Here is an 18,269-nt window from a genome sequence, read left to right as displayed (position 1 = left end):
GGCGTCCAAGAGACCAGGAGCAGCCAAGGATTAGAAGAAATAACGGCCATCGGAGAGACATCACTCTCCTGCAATATCTGCACTGCTTGGTTTGTAGCCATCCACTGTTCGGGTGGAAAGCTCTGGCTCACATTCTCAAGCTGTGTCTCTATGTAACCTCACAATACCTGCAGAAATACTTGGAAGTGCTGAAATTCTGTGTGTAGCAACCAATGCAGTTGTGAACCCAAATTGTCACCTACAATAGATATTACTGTAGCTCGAACAACATGACCAGAGGTGGTGACAAGTCCATGTTCCTCACGCTGTCTCAGGTCTGACAACATTTTAAAGAACACTTTTTCCTGACCAAAGTATTTCAAGTCTGTCTCTTTGCACAATAGTACTAATTGCATGTTTTCAATGCTAGAACGATGAAATGGCTCAAAGTCAGCAAGTGTAAAGTAGACTCCCAAATCTTATGTTTCTTTCTGGATGACCCAAGTGGGTTGACAACCTCAAATGCATCCTGATATAAGATCAGTTTTAAGATTGTGTCACCTGTTTGAAAAAACAGCTCTTTGGATTTGAAGACTGAACCATCAGAAATATCACTCAAGATGCCATCTGAACTGGACGAGTTTGAGAATCAACACATTCTTTCAACACAATAGGATCTTTCAGGATTGCCGTTATCGTGTTTGACACAGGTATGTATTGGGCATGACAGTCTCTTCTATGTTCGTCTTTTCCCAGGTAAATATCAACTGGGCGAACATAGCCAAAGTTTTTATTAGTTTAAATACTGCCTTCTGGTATATTCAGTGAAAGGGGCATGCTACACCTGGCATGCAAATCTAAATCCTGAATACTGTCAAAAACTGACTCGATCTCAATATCTGACATGTTAGTACTCAGTCGAAGTGTCTCTTTAATCCTGTCTATTGTGTGCTGATGACAAATTGCCATTTAGACTATTGATCTCCTCAACAATGATTTGGATAGTTGAGGATGGAACAAGATACTTTGCCTGTAGATGCATATAAAACAGGCACAGGAGATCTCATATACAAAGACTTTATATCAGTATCCTCTCTAACCTGAGACTGACTTATACTTTGGGCCATTGTAGTTTCATTTTCATTGGGCACAATCTGAGATGACGCAGATGGCTCGGAGTATGTTACTACTAGTATTTACATCACTTTCATGTCTGTGTGTTCTTGAAACATGGGCTGTAAATGACGACTTCACTTGAAGGCCTTGTTACAATTGTTGAATGGGCAATGTACTAACTCATTCTTACTCATATGTACTTTAAGGTGTGCAAGAAGATCTTGTAAATCTGTGCATTGCTTCTTACAATTAACATCCTCACATACAAATGATCTATGTGAATCATCTACCTGTGAAACACGTCTGTTATGAGAACGATATACATGAGATTTTAAGGCAGTGTACTTCATGAATTTTTGTTTGCAGTCTATGAAGCAACTGGGTAGTACGTGTTTGCTTCATGTCTATGCAAAATCTGATGATCTACATAGCTCTTAACAGTTTTCAGAGTGATACCACATGAGCGGCAATCAAAGTTTGACGTAACATGTTCCATTGTAGCCCACTGCTGGAACACTCGCTATTCTACCTGCTTATCACGGAGGCCCGCTGTGGCAATCAGCTTTTAATATCTGCATAAACCTGTAACAAAAAAAAGAAGCATTCAATGTTATCAGAAAAAAGAGTCTCCAAAACAAGAGGTTCCAAATCATCATGTGAAATACCAAAACTAATAAGTTGTTAAAATGTACATTAATTATTTGACAGAAACTCTATATTTAATTAAATTCTTAAACTAATTACACCCCATTTAATACAGAGGCTGAGGAGTTATTTTCATATCTTAAGCTGTTATTGACTCATATGCAGGGGTTACATTGGGATTGATAATATGTGGGGGGGCTCTGTGTGGAGGTTTGGGATCTCATGATTTGACCTTAAGGGCTATGCTGTATGTATATGAGGCCCAAAGCAACTGCTTCCGTTATCTGTATCAAATGCACATATTGATACCACCAAATGACAAAATAAAATAGAAAGTACTATAGATAAATTGGAATTAATTTACATCTTGAATTATTTATGTATACACAAAAATGTTTACAAATATCCAACCTTCACATTTATATTTTAAATCAAAATTGCTCTGCACACTTGCTAAAGAACATTTGTGTGGAAATCTCAGTACATTTGTAGGGCTGCGAGATTATGGCCAATATGCTGTACATTTGACTGTAAACGATTGAATCATCACCTGCCCCTGATCGGAGCAGACACACTTTCACTAAGCTGAAAAACTGTATCCGGTCACAGAGATCTGTAAAGTAAAGTTTTAACATATAGTTTGTTTTAACTTTGCGAGGGTGATGACGTCAGAGCATCGTCCTATGGTCAATGTAACCCCTGCTCATATGCTTAATAGAACCACGGGGGGGGAACACTTCTAGTTTTGCATGCTAAATCTGATGATCAACACAGCTCTTAAGACTTTTCAGAGTCATTCCCTTCCAACGATTTGAATGGTTGGAAGGAAAGCTCGCTGGCCCTTCCCTTCCGACCAATCAAATCATCGGAAGGGAAGGCCTGACGTGCAGTGCGTGAGTGACGCTGCGTCTCACATACACAACTGCCGTAGCGACAAGAGGCAGATATGAAATCTCCCTTCTACACAATATAATATTTGCAAGTATAGAGTAGTGGCTGGTGTTTTTAGTCAGAAACAGGTCAACTGTACACTTACTACTAATAAATAACCTTCGTGCTGAGTTACTTATTTGCACTGTAAGAGACTGTATATTAACGCAGCTTCTGTCAGTCTTCTCACTCGCACTTAATTTCCCGCCACGTCTGGCCGAACAATGAAACCTAGCCAAAGTAGCTAGATTACATTTAGATTAGCCTGCTAATGCTATCAATATAATGCCGATTGAAGAATGACGGTCACAGAAAAGAGTGTAAGCTACATTAAGTTAAAATAAATATAATAAAAAAGAAGAAGAACGGGCCTGAAGGAAAAATAATTGTCATCCAGGCAGCTAAATTCAAACAATATTTAGCTGTTCAACATTGGCAAAAAATATTTATTTAAGTTAAAACATATTTATTTAGACCCCTAGCTTGCTCACATTATGACAGTATATCTGCTCACTTTGTTAAAAATGTGTTGTTTGTGTATAACTTACCTGTATTAACTTAGTGTTAGACTCTCCTCCGCTGACACATCCAGTCTCCACAGCAGCCAGAGGTGAAATGGCAGTTAGGATATTTGATGGACAGATGAAAAATGATACATTTGAAATAACTCAACGTGATTGGGCATTTTAAGTGAAGTGCGCCGGACTCAGAGGAAAATATTAGATGTGGCCAAACGGCGGTACTACACTTCTGTTAGGTTGCTGGGAAAGAGAGAGAGAGAGTGTGTGTGTGTGTGTGTGTGTGTGTGTGTGTGTGTGTGTGTGTGTGTGTGTGTGTGTGTGTGTGTGTGTGTGTGTGTGGTGTGTGTGTGTGTGTGTGTGTGTGTGTGTGTGGTGTGTGTGTGTGTGTGTGTGTGTGTGTGTGTGTGTGTGTGTGTGTGTGTGTGTGTGGATATCTTATCATAAAGGGACTGTATCTGACAGATAATGCATCGGGGACTTGTTATGCAAGAGACACACACACAACACGCACATCTTACACCATGTTTTCTTATGATTTATCGTCCAGATGTTCTCAGTTTCTGACAGTGATGATGTCAGAGATCACATGACGTGTTTTTCCTTCTCTTTCAGCATGGGTACCGTGAGTCACTCTGATAATGAGACAGTTATTAGAGATCATTCGGTTCATTAATGTAATAAGAAAGGCCATGATGACGGACTGTGGTCATTGATTATAAACAGCCTTAATCACTCTTAATGGAAGCAGGAAGAGACACAAAGAACAACACACAAACACACACGTCTTAAGGCCCCTACCGAGCTGACACCAAAGAACACGTCCCGACGGAACACGACTGCTGTGTCGCCTCACGTCTCCTGCGTCTTGGCCAACAGTCGCACTGGAACACACCGCAAAGACTTCAGCCGACGGCCAAGTAGCACGTACGTCATCGAGTCCCGCCGAAGTACTGTTCCAATGTCCAGGATACTTGGAATTCTACCGAGCCCGGCGTACTTCGTAGGGAGAAATTTCGAGGCTGCATATGTGTAGACTCAGCATCTTAAAATCCCCACAATGCTTTGCGCACGGACCAATTTCCCCAAATCTGTGGTGGAAATTGTAAGGCGGGGCCTCTCGCACACCTGCACACTTGCTCGCCTGTTCCACTCTTCGTTTCCGAATGCCAGGAAGTGTTCTTGCCTCGCTTCTGAAGCAAGTGACTCGGAAGACATGTGCTACCAAGCAAGCGTACTCGACATTGAGAAACACCCTCTGGCTCAGGCCTTTCACTCCTCCAGTACCGGTGTTGTGTCAAATTATGCACCCCCGTTGTGAAATGAACCCCCTGGCCTGCTGTAAAAAGCCCCCAGGAAGTGTGCCGGACTCGGAGGAAAATATTCGATGTGGCCAATGGGCGGTACTACACTTCTGTTAGGTTGCTGGGCCCGGAAACACTTTTTCCTATTGACTTACATTGGGAAAGAGTGGTCTGTAAATCGTTGGATAATTTTTTTGAAACTAAATAAACTACCCAGTATGAACGTTTGTATAGCCCTTGTTAAAAACATTCGGACATCAAGTTGTAAAATGTGCTAATAACGTTATTCTGAGAGTTATTTCCCTCTGCATTATGAACGCCCGGCACGTTCATGTTATGTGTTCAGTACTACATGTGTTTATCTATGATCTTTACCCATGGATGCACAATAAGAATGGACCCCTTACGGCCATCCCACGGAGCTGTAATAATGGATATATTGCACATGTTTGCTGTAATTCATCATTTGTAAAATATTATACTACATGGGCTGTATGATTAAATCTTGTACCGTAAATGTTGTATTAAATAAAGTCAATATTACCAACGTAGATTAACGTCCCTGTAGCTTCTTATTGCACTAAGAAGCTTATTGCACTGCCTCTCTCCACAATGATCAATAACAGCGAACGGATGGTCAAAGTAAGGTACAAATAAATAGAATCACACGAAGCCTGGTTAGTATTGCCTGACTTTATAAAGTGTGTTTTTTTTTACAAGTGTGTGGTTGCCTTCTAGTCACTTTGCTCAGCGCTACTGCTTGTTACAACTTGTGTTTGCCGTACTCTCCATAAACTGTGTGTTTGTGTCATAAGGGGGGGGGGACACATCTAGTGTGTGTGTGTATGTGTATGTGTGTGTGTTTTATCTGATCCGGATGGTTACTAATTCCTTTTCTTTATGGCGGTCATTTTTGACCGGGAACACCATGGGTGTTACAAAGTTGACCAAATCATCCAAAATTCAATGAAAGTGGTGATCAGCGATTTCATATGTTCGATTTTCATATGTCTGTCTACTTATGATTGATGAAAGTCGTAAATCGGTCAGATTTGACCCGATCACAACAGGGACCACCAAGGACCATACCAATAAAAAGACACTCGAGGACCACCTAACTCCACAAATATCAAAAAACACATAGTTTTTCTAGAACAGATTATAAAACCAGTGGTCCACGGACCACACTTTGAGAAGCACTGAACTGGGGGTATGGGGATTGATATTGCATTTTTGTGGACTGTGCATGGTGAATTCATTACATTTATTGCAATTGAACATAGAGACATTCTTCAGGTAGTCCTTGTTTGAAATACATTTGATTTGTAAACAAGGACACACACCGTCTATGACACACACACACACACACACACACACACACACACGCACACACACACGCACACACACACACACACACACACACACACACACACATACATGATTTATTTCAGTTACTTTCATTTATTAAATGACTTAATTCTGCGCATTATGTGAGTATGTGAGATATTTTTACTTTTGACAGAAACAAATTGCAATTGGCTACTTCACATATTGCTTTTAATGTGATTGGTTAATATAAACGTCATCGAAGAAACCTGCCAATGAGAACTGTCCGCGCCTGTCGTTCAAATTTGAAACACCCACGTCAGTTTGAGCTGGTCGGTTTGCCAACCGCCAAAAAACACCAAAGAAGAAGAAGTTTGAGCGGGTCTCCATCAGGTCTCCATGCGCAGCTGCTCACTCTGTCTGCTCCATGAGTTTTTGGATTGATATTTTATTTCTACCGTTTAATATGATTCGCGGGACGTCAACAGAGAATGGAAGACTTAAGATCAGGTGAGTCCTGCAACTGTAATGGAGTTTTACATGTATTTAGATAATCCTTAGTTTGTGAAAGTTTACTTTTTTATTTACGGTTACGTTTCTTCTTCTAGTTCAGTGAGTTTTCAGTGATAAGACATATACGTTAAGGGAATCTGTGGAATCTCAGCTTTCATATGATACGTTTGTGCAGATAGCATGAAGTAGAAAAGATCGCTTTTGCCAGTTATGTGCTAAAGCTAAAGTTAGCTCCGTTAGCTGTTTTCGCTAAGTGCTGATTTGCTTGGTGTTAGATTTGTGGTTCGTTTAGGTAAAAATGGTTAATATCGTCAGTTAGCTGAGTTTCTTCCCATACGTTTCTTCCCGTGGGTAAGCATCATTAATAGGTTTTTAAATGTTAAGAAGCCCCGAGATGCTGTTTCTTGCAAGATGTTGCGACCGGTGTTCCGGATTGACTGGTTCCCCGATCAACTGGTTGACAGATGTGGAGGCGTGGCCTCGACTGAAATACACATTTCGATCGCTTCTTCTGTCGTTTACATACATCTTTTGGTATATTTGGCTGGATAGGAACACTTTGATGTACATTCAGTTCCAGTGTGTGAGGTTGTGCTTACGATGGCAATATCCGGACGCGAACAGCGAGGACTACAAAAAGAAAAACGAGTTGATCGGGGATGTCTGTTCAAAACATTGCGAGCTCCAATAAATCATTTAAACCAGCTATTGTTGCCAGACTTATTTCTGAATATCGTTCTTAATGTGATACCAAGTCCATCTGATACCTGTGTACACCTTCAGACAGCCTCCAAGTGAAGCACATGTTATTTACTCACAGTTTGAAAGCAGCGTGGAGAAGTCCTTCAGCTGTGTTAAACTGTGATCGCTCGAATAAATCCTTAAAACCAGCTATTGTTGCCCGATTTATCACTGAATATCGTTCCTAATGTGATACCAAGTCCATCTGAGACATGTGTACACCTTCAGACAGCCTCCCAGTGAAGCGTACGTTGTTTACTCAGAGTTTGAAAGCAGCGTGGAGAAGTCTTCAGCTGTGTTAAACTGTTCCTCTCAGGTAAACTGTGATTCGCCCATGGGAAAATGGGATCCGCCCAGATTAAACTGTGTTACGACTTCTGTGGCTATCTACCAGCGATCATGTTTAATATGAAAGACACACACATATACATCCCTTATAAAAACGGCATTCTGCAGCACTCATCCAGATAACATGTGACTGTTAACTCGTTTTGCAAAGATAGCAGCAGAAATGTCATTGCTGCATGTGCAGGGATATTAGACTTTAAAATGCTGATGGGTCATTAATGTTGGTCTCGGCAAACAATATTAGGAATCCTCTATTCAAACCACATAATATTCAGTGTCCATCGACATGAAAATAACAAAAAAGTTCATGCTGGACTCAAACCCGAGTTCCAACAGCAAAAGTCACTCCAGCCCTGCGCGTTATGAGTGCGCCACGGATCAACACGACATATCGAACCACCACACTATAATATTTTAGATTAACCCTAACACACTTATATGTAAAACTAACACTTATCACAACATAATGTGGGCTCGCAGGCTGATAAACTAGGATATCTGATCTCGGTGGGTCTTAATGAGGCTTGATACAGACCTCAGTCAGTATACTATATTATAATATGTATATTATATGGCTTAAAGTGTACATTCGCTCACATTATAAATGATGGTCGGGTTGCATTTTTCTGGAACTTTTTAACAAGGTTAATTTAAAATATTATAGTGTGGTGGTTCGATACGTCGTGTTGATCTGTGGCGCACTCATAACGCGCAGGGCTGGAGTGACCTTTGTTGTTGGGACCCTGTACAGTCTATGGTTGGGACTCGGGTTTGAGTCCAGCATGAACTTTTTTGTTATTTTCATGTCGATGGACACTGAATATTATGTGGTTTGAATAGAGGATTCCTAATATTGTTTGCCGAGACCAACATTAATGACCCATCAGCATTTTAAAGTCTAATATCCCTGCACATGCAGCAATGACATTTCTGCTGCTATCTTTGCAAAACGAGTTAACAGTCACATGTTATCTGGATGAGTGCTGCAGAATGCCGTTTTTATAAGGGATGTATATGTGTGTGTCTTTCATATTAAACATGATCGCTGGTAGATAGCCACAGAAGTCGTAACATAGTTTAATCTGGGCGGATCCCATTTTCCCATGGGCGAATCACAGTTTACCTGAGAGGAACAGTTTAACACAGCTGAAGACTTCTCCACGCTGCTTTCAAACTCTGAGTAAACAACGTACGCTTCACTGGGAGGCTGTCTGAAGGTGTACACATGTCTCAGATGGACTTGGTATCACATTAGGAACGATATTCAGTGATAAATCGGGCAACAATAGCTGGTTTTAAGGATTTATTCGAGCGATCACAGTTTAACACAGCTGAAGGACTTCTCCACGCTGCTTTCAAACTGTGAGTAAATAACATGTGCTTCACTTGGAGGCTGTCTGAAGGTGTACACAGGTATCAGATGGACTTGGTATCACATTAAGAACGATATTCAGAAATAAGTCTGGCAACAATAGCTGGTTTAAATGATTTATTGGAGCTCGCAATGTTTTGAACAGACATCCCCGATCAACTCGTTTTTCTTTTTGTAGTCCTCGCTGTTCGCGTCCGGATATTGCCATCGTAAGCACAACCTCACACACTGGAACTGAATGTACATCAAAGTGTTCCTATCCAGCCAAATATACCAAAAGATGTATGTAAACGACAGAAGAAGCGATCGAAATGTGTATTTCAGTCGAGGCCACGCCTCCACATCTGTCAACCAGTTGATCGGGGAACCAGTCAATCCGGAACACCGGTGGGACAATCGGGCTTTACAGGTTAACAGGTGGCTGCTAACGTTAGCTTACAGCTATTGCAGTGCTGCCCCCACCCTCTCGTCTCCAACACGGGAGAATTACACATAAACATGCAGCGGTGTGTCACAGTGTTGTCGCCAAGTTTAATGTAAAGTTTCACACCTTTCTTACTGCGGAATCCAGTTTGTTAATGTTCAGTAGCCAATAGCTAGTATAGCATAAACTGCTAACTTGCTAGTTAGCTCTGTTCTATATATTACAAGCTAACATGACTAGCTAATGTAACAGTGTATGAACTAAAATAGTTGTTGTATTACTACATCATACATGCTTGGTCCACATCTCTGCTAAAATAATAACACAATTATTATTAAAGTATCTTTATTCTTTTGCATTTTTATCACACTTGGCATAAACTATTTTAGTTCATCAATTAGAACGGGCGGGGAGTCTCCCTCCGCAGCCGGTTGGCGTAGTTTTGGCACAATTCCATTGTACAGACCAACGTTAACAGCAGCCCTTTTTTTCTCTCTAAATTTTCGTTTGCCTGTTAATAGCTGGCCACAGGCATAGCTCAGTTAAAATAAAGCACAGTTATACATGCAATACATTTGTATTGCACGTATATTTTTTATTTGTAAAAATGTCAGTTAAAGCTTAAAAGAATAAAGATATTTTTGGTATCTAAACGTTTGACCTCTTTCTTTTACAGTTTTGGAATCGAAACGGGGAATCGATAAGAACCGGAATCGATAAGCAGAACCGGAATCAGAATCGATACATTTCAAACGATACCCATCCATACTTTTGCGCAAAGATGGCACTGTTTGTCAGAGCACTTCATCCTTCTGGGATTTCATGAAGAACAGCTCCAACTTCTGTGTGTATGGGAATGCCTCTGGTGCTGGTCCATTAACTGCCAGTGTTTCCCACAGATCTGAAATATACTTTGGGGGGTGGTGGTAGCGGGGGGGGTTGAGGTGACGTGCAACAACATTAACCTTTCTGTTGGTCGCTTGTTAGCAGACCCTTCACGCGATGGCAGAGCGAACAGGTACAGGTACAGGCAGGGTCCATAATGATAGCCCTATAGTTCTACTACCCACACATGAACATATGGAAATGGGTTACTATTTAAAAAAATAAATGTATTTATTAATGTATTTAGGAACCTATCCATGTGATTTTTAGTGGGGGTGGACCTCAAATCCTCTATGGGGGTCCAGGGGCATGCCCCCCCGGTAAGATTTTATTTTTTATTTTGGAGTTAAATGCATCAATCTGGTGCATTTTGAGGGGAAAATAAAGAGACTAGATCTATGGAAACACCTATATTTAACAGAACTGTATACATTTCAATAATCATAAAATCATGGCTATAACCAATAACATACCATTTCCAATATGAAAAAAACACTGAAACTTGTTTATTAATTTAGTTTTGGTTCATTTATAGTTGTGAGTGTGTCTGTGCTCCTGAATCAGCCTCTCCTGTCTCCCTCCTCTCCCCCCTCTCCATCCTCTCCCCCTGCTCCTCTTTGAGGCAGCAGCAAAGACTAGTTTTCTCTCAACAAGTTTTAAAAGTGTATCTTACCTTTTTTCACCTAGTTAACTTTTTATTTATTTATTTATGCATATTTTACTAATCACATTACATTTCATTTAGCTGACGCTTTTATCCAAAGCGACTTATAATGACCGATTACAGGGACATTCTCCCTGGAGTAACTAAGGGCTAAGTGCCTTACTCAAGGGCACACTAGTGGTGGTGTTCCTGGCGGGATTTGAACTCACAGCCTTCTGATCTTCAGCCCACCTCACTATCCATTAGACCAGGGGTGGCCAACCCGCGGCTCTCGAGCCGCATGCGGCTCTTTGCCTAGTTGCATGCGGCTCTTCAGTTCATATCGAATTGTATATGTGTGAGTTTGGGGGAGAGACACTGACTCCTGACTAGTGTTGCACGGTGTACCGATACTTGAAAGGTATACCGCGATACCCTGTCGTTAAAATCGTTACGATTCCTCCGTTTCATTAGTATCGGTACTTAAGAATGACGGGGGAAAGTACTCCGGTGAGAAAGCGCTGTTTTAATAAGAGCCGTGTGTGTTCAGCGCTCTGCTTCCACTCCCTGCACTGCAGCCGTGCCTGCACCCTCCCCTCTCAAGCATGCTCTAAATCCCTCCCCTCTCTCGTGCACGCGCTAGCTGCCAGAGCATGTGAGAAAACGAGAAGCATGGCTGCAAGTGGGAGTGCAGCTGCCGCTGCGCCTCGGCTTGTTGACAAAAAATATGCCAGAAGCTAAATTTGGAAGTATTTGAGCTATATCTCTGACAGTGAGGGCAAGCCTACGGACACCACGAGGCCTGTCTGTAAGACATTTATTAATTTGATTTAATACGAATTCTTGTCATTTATTGTATTTACTGTTCTCATTGTTTAAAAGTTTGTGTTATGGTTATGATTCTGGTGTGACATAAAGCACAATAATTACATTTAAGACTGTTTCCCGTTTTTTAAGAAAAATAATCGGAATCGCAATTCTTGACTTGGTATCGAAACCAAAATGTTGGTATCGTGACAACACTGACAGTTAAACCTGATATTTAGTAGGTCTGTTAGGTATTGAATGCTGATCATTCTGACGTAATTTGGCCGGTCAAAGTTGTTTGGGCTCGGATAAAATCGCTCCGTTACTTTGGTCCCGTGTTACTTTCGTCCCGGCTCTCCCTACGTGTGTGTGTATGTGTGGTGTCAGGTGTCAGTATGAGAGGATGACAGCGCGTCTAATTTTGATGTGGCCCAACAGCCAATCACAATAATACCTGCAATGCAGTGAACCAATCACCTTTGAGGGGGGGAAACCTATTGTTGATTAAACACTATTCAGTGTTTCCCCTACCATTGTCTTGGAGGGGCACTGCGAGCCGCCAACGGAGCCCCGCGCCCCCCCTGAAATTCAAGGTGTTATATATATACTTTTAAAAAATATATATAGCATCAAATTGCAAATAATCTATAACTACTGTCACTTTTCACATTGAACATGTGCTCTTTTATTAAATAAACTAAACGCTTTCATTTTAATTTGTGGGTTTAGTGTTTTTGACCCTAAGAAACACTGATGCATTAATCAATAACAATAATACACAGCTCCTCTCTCTGCTCCAGAGGATTTAAAAAATATATCCCAATGCCACAAAAATGAATCGGTGACGTGGTTGAAATCTTGTCTCCAGAAAACAAAAAACTGAAACAAGCGGTATCAGTGACTGTGTGTTTGATGTGGCTCCTTGCAGTAACATAGAAAACATGTGGCTCTTAACCTCTGACTGGTTGGCCACCCCTGCATTAGACCAATCACTACCCTCTCAAATGGAAATATGTGTTTACATAAATGGTGACAACACCATTTGAGACCCACTGAGAACTTAGACTAAGTTAACTATCTAAACACTCAGTGCTTTACCTCACCTGAGCTGAGGTTATCCCGAGCTTGAATGACACACAGAGACCAATCAAGGGCTTTGATTTATGATCTGTATGACAGTGGCCATGTCGGCAGGCCACATCATGTGGACAGCCAGTCACCCTGTGTGAGGCAGGCCACTTAACAGGCCAGAAGGAGGCGAGATCAGAGCAAGGGAGCGAGGGATCATTGTCCACAAGTTAATCGATCGCAGATGGCGTCGTGGTCACGGACGAATACAAAAAAAAACTATTTAAAAAAAAAACTAAATGGGTCGCGAAATATACTTGGGCGGCCGTTAATATACCTGGGCGGCCCGCCCTAGTATAGTCTATGTGTGGGAAACCCTGGTGTTGTTTAATCAATCAATATTTACTGGTCTTGAATTTCCTCACTGGATTACAAAATGCTCAAATCTTATAATGAAGATTTCATCAACTGAAGATGAAAATATAGATTGAATTATATGTACCATTTTAAGGAAAAGAAGCTAATGTATAAGTTATACAGTTATTTCTGCAAGAAAATTACAATACAATGACTGTTTAATCTTCACATCTTGTATTCATGTCTATAATTTTGAGCACCAAATTATTGAAAAGTATCGATAAGAGTATGGAAAAATACCGATAAGCAGTACCGGTATTGATACAATCCTAACGATACCCATCCCTACTGGTGTGTGTGTGTGTGCGCTTCAAAGGTCCATCATACAAGATTTAGGGGATCTATTGGCAGCTGCTGATAATAACATACATCATTATGGTTTACTAATAGTTATCACTTCACTTCCTCCTCCAGCACCTGGACACAGCAGGAACCTACGCCAGGATCCTGTTTGTGGACTTCAGCTCCGCCTTCAACACCATCTTCCCAGCTCTGCTGCAGGACAAGCTCTCCCAGCTGCACGTGCCCGACTCCACCTGCAGGTGGATCACAGACTTCCTGTGTGACAGGAAGCAGCACGTGAGGCTGGGGAAACACGTCTCTGACCCCCGGACCATCAGCACCGGTTCCCCTCAAGGCTGCGTTCTTTCCCCTCTGCTCTTCTCCCTGTACACCAACAGATGCACCTCCAGTCACCAGTCTGTCAAGCTCCTGAAGTTCAGACGACACCACCCTCATCGGACTCATCTCTGGTGGGGACGAGTCTGCCTACAGGTGGGAGATGGACCATCTGGTGACCTGGTGTGGGGGAAACCACCTGTATACCACTCTGTGTGACTCCCCAGTAAACGCTGTGGAGTCTTTTAGCTTCCTGTGCACCATCATCGCCCAGGACCTCAAATGGGAGGAGAACATTAGCCCCCTCATCAAAAAAGCACAGCTGAGGATGTTCTTCCTGAGGCAGCTGAAGAAATTCAACCTGCCAAAGACGATGATGGTGAACTTCTACACCTCCATCATCGAGTCCATCCTCTCCTCCTCCATCACCATCTGGTACGCCACAGCCAAGGATAAGGGCAGGCTGCAGCGTGTCATCCGCTCTGCAGAGAAGGTGATCGGCTGCAGTCTGCCATCCCTCCACGACCTGCACGCCTCCAGAACCCTGAGACGGGAAGATAGTGGCCGACCCCTCCCACCCTGGACACAAACTGTTCACCCCCCTCCCCTCTGGCAGGAGGCTGTGCTCCATCAGGACCAGAACCTCTCTCCATCAGGACCAAAACCTCTCTCCAGCAGGACCAGAACCTCTCTCCATCAGGACCAAAACCTCCATCAGGACCAACACCTGATGTTGGTCCATCAGGACCAACACATCTCTCCATCAGGACCAACACCTTTCTCCATCAGGACCAGAACCTCTCTCCATCAGGACCAGAACCTCTCTCCATCAGGACCAGAACCTCTCTCCATCAGGACCAGAACCTCTCGCCACCTCAACAAGGCCCCCCCCCCACACTTTACCTCAGCCACAACGCAGACTCTATGCATTACATATTGGAGATCACAGGATGGTAAATAATGCAATGTTTAAATATTGCTTACTGCACATATTTTATATTCTATAATTTATTTCATTCTATTTCGATGTAAATTACTGCTTTATTTTATTGCGATCTTATTATATTTGTATTACAGTGTTCTTAATATAGTTGGATGTGTACTTTTTTTGATTTAGATGTTTTATTTGTATGTATGCACCATGACACCTAGTAAAATTCCTTGTAACCTGGCAATAAACCCGTTACTGATTCTGATCTGTTTGTCCTCTAGGTTGCACTGCCACGTCTACAGCAGCGCAGAATGGACAGAGGAAACATGATTGGGCCTCAAGTTTTTTGCAGCCAATATTCATTCTCCTACAAACTTGGGATAGGAGGGTGAGTGAACAAGTTATCCATTGGTTGGAACCTACATCCCCATTGTTAGACGTACTAAATCCTGCACACTGCTCCTTCAAATGGACAATGTGAACATATGTCGCCATTTTGCAATTTCTGTTATTTTCAGTTGAGAATGTTTCAAAGTACTTAAAAAAAAAATTAAACTTACTTTTTGTTTCTACTGTTTATAAGTATGGTGTTTAAATATTAAATGCTGTATTCATTATTTGTACTATAATTCTACAAATATTTTTATATTTAAAGTTTTCAGAGTAATTGTTTCCTACTGAACATTTTGTGATGTCATTTTATTGAACCTGTTTGATTGGAAAATGTTAGAAAAAAGCTGTAAAATAACAGTATTCTAGCTGTAGAACTTTAGGTTCTGTATTTATTTTAGAGTTTGATCATACAAATCTAATAAAAAGTTTTTCTCATCAGAACTTTGTTTAAGGTATTTGAATGTAACATTTTAAGACAATGGATTTTGAAAAGAGAGTAAAGTTTCCACTAAAATCTTTAAGGACAATTTCTGTATATTAATTGCTTTTGCACTTTATTTCAGTTAAAGTATTTTTACTTTAATTTTATGGTTTTTGTTTGGCAGCCGCTGCTGCCAGTCATTTGACCGTTTTTTTACGATTTTTTTACCCGTAGAAGTATTAATGCTGTACTTTTATTAAAGGTTATTGACTGTAAAAAGAGGAGATAAATCCGTAAAATTAGAGTATTTGCACGTTAAAGTATTAGTGCTGTACTTTTAAAGGTTATTGACTGTAAAAAGAGAAAATAAATCTGTAAAATTAGAGTATTTGCACGTTAAAGTATTAGTGCTGTACTTTTATTAAAGGTTATTGACTGTAAAAAGAGGAGATAAATCCGTAAAATTAAGAGTATTTGCACGTTAAAGTATTAGTGCTGTACTTTTATTAAAGGTTATTGACTGTAAAAAGAGGAGATAAATCCGTAAAATTAGAGTATTTGCACGTTAAAGTGTTTGTGCTGTACTTTTATTAAAGGTTATTGATTGTAAAAAGAGGAGATAAATCCGTAAAATTAGAGTATTTGCACGTTAAAGTATTAGTGCTGTACTTTTATTAAAGGTTGTTGACTGTAAAAAGAGGAGATAAATCCGTAAAATTAGAGTATTTGCACGTTAAAGTGTTAGTGCTGTACTTTTATTAACCTCTTAAGCCCCACGGACCCGAGCTCGGGTCCGAAAATGCTATATATGTAGCAACAGTGCTATATCTGAAGTGTCATTCATGAAACTATTAATATTCCATACCCATCTGACCGGAGGAAACTTGGCTTACTGACGATACGAAAAAGAAAAAAAAAATTCGAAAAAGAAGTCTCACAAGAAGCCTCTAAATGACCCCATGTCAAAAACGGGCAATTGCTATGTCTGCTCATAACTCACAAAAACGATCATTTATAATTCATCCTTTCCGCACAAACAACACATTTTCTGAAAGCTGAGATTCCACAGATTCCATGGGTGTACACCCCATCACTACAGGCACAACATTAACCGAGCTGGCAGCCACAACATAGCAAGTAAACAATATCAGTTTTCAAATCCCTGACAATAATTAGGTCTTACCTTGGCTGTTTTGTGATCAAAAGTTGTGTTCAAAGGAATAAAAACGCTGCTCAGGGTTAATCCAATGTCTCTTGTCACTTTAAAATGATTACTGAGAATCAATCCTTTCATTCACGGCAGAAGAGTAGGTCCAACGATTAACAGTCCGTGGATTCAGCTGCGGGAGCTGCTTTTTACGCATAGCTCCCCCTCCGCAGGCATGACGTATTTACGTAATTTGAAACTGCTACTCGATTCGATTGGCTCTAACGATTCAAAAAAGGTGTCAATCACCCAAATCGACCAATGGGTTCCAGAGATAGGAGTTTGCGTAAGTATAAATAAAGGCTGTATCAGCTGATTTACGCACGACCCAGTCTTTGTACGCTGCATACTAGGCTATAGCGTAGCATAGCATGTCCCGCGGCGACAGGAGAGCAGAGAACGGCAGATCGATCAGCGAAACAGCAGGATTTGTTTTCTTTGTCTTCATTGTAACAATGGCAGCCAGAAAGAAGACTTTTTTGTCCGTCGAGGAGGCATTGGACATCGTATTTCAGGACTCTCCGTCGGAAGATAGTGATCTCGTCACGCACGAAGGGGACAGTAATGACTCTGATTATGAACCTCCGTCACCGGAAAGGTATGGATTCTCTCTGTATCTATTACTTATTTATTTGGTGTAAGAGTATTCATCTGTTTTTTATCTTTTTGTTATTTATTTGGTGTAAGAGTGTATTCATCTATAGTAATTTAACACACGTGACAATAACACGACGGCATCCATCTTGTGATATAATGTTCTTTCACACACAACAACAACAAAGAAGATGGATGCCGTTTCTTGTTCTTGTTGTTGAAATAAACAAGACATATACATGTTGAATTTAACACGGTATTACATTTCATTTAGCTGACGCTTTTATCCAAAGTGACTTACAAACTATATATATATACACACACGCAGATATATATATAGATAGAGAGACATACACACATATAGATAGACAGACCCACAGAGAGAGAGAGACGACAACAGAGAGAGAGGAGAGAGAGAGAGAGACAGACACACAGAGAGAGAGGGAGAGCAGACACACAGAGAGAGAGAGAGGACAGAGAGAGAGAGACAGACACAAGAGAGAGACAGGACAACAGAGAGAGACAACACAGAGAGAGAGACAGACAGAGAGGACAGACAGAGAGAGACAGAGAGAGATAGAAAGAGACAACAAGAGAGAGACACAGAGAGAGAGAGAGAGAGACAGAGAGATAGAGAACAGCACAGAGAGACAGACACAGAGAGATATAGATAGCCAGAAACAACATACAGCTATAGAATATAGATAGATATAGACAACGACATACATATATATATATACATACAATATATGACAGACAGAATATTAATATTAAATATTGAACAGATTATATGAACCCCGTCTCACATAATTTACACGGTATACATTTTGAGTGATATAATGTTATTTCACACACTCAAAATTGATGTTCTGCTGTTGTTGTAGAGAAATTATTTCTGATTTGAGTTACATTTTTGAAAGTACAAGCCAGAGAATTAATCTATTTGTTTTTTCCACATTTGTTTTCACAGTGAGGAAGGCGATGAGGATATGGCTTCTGGATGCCCGAGTATTATGGGGAAGATGCCACCAAGGTCAGGAGGGTACTGCAGGAGGTGCTCTGATGCTGG

The sequence above is a fragment of the Gymnodraco acuticeps genome, unplaced genomic scaffold (assembly GCF_902827175.1).
Source record: "Gymnodraco acuticeps unplaced genomic scaffold, fGymAcu1.1, whole genome shotgun sequence".
In the NCBI taxonomy this organism is placed as follows: domain Eukaryota; kingdom Metazoa; phylum Chordata; class Actinopteri; order Perciformes; family Bathydraconidae; genus Gymnodraco; species Gymnodraco acuticeps.
The sequence above is the reverse complement of the archived record's forward strand: the minus strand, read 5'-3'. Positions refer to the sequence as shown.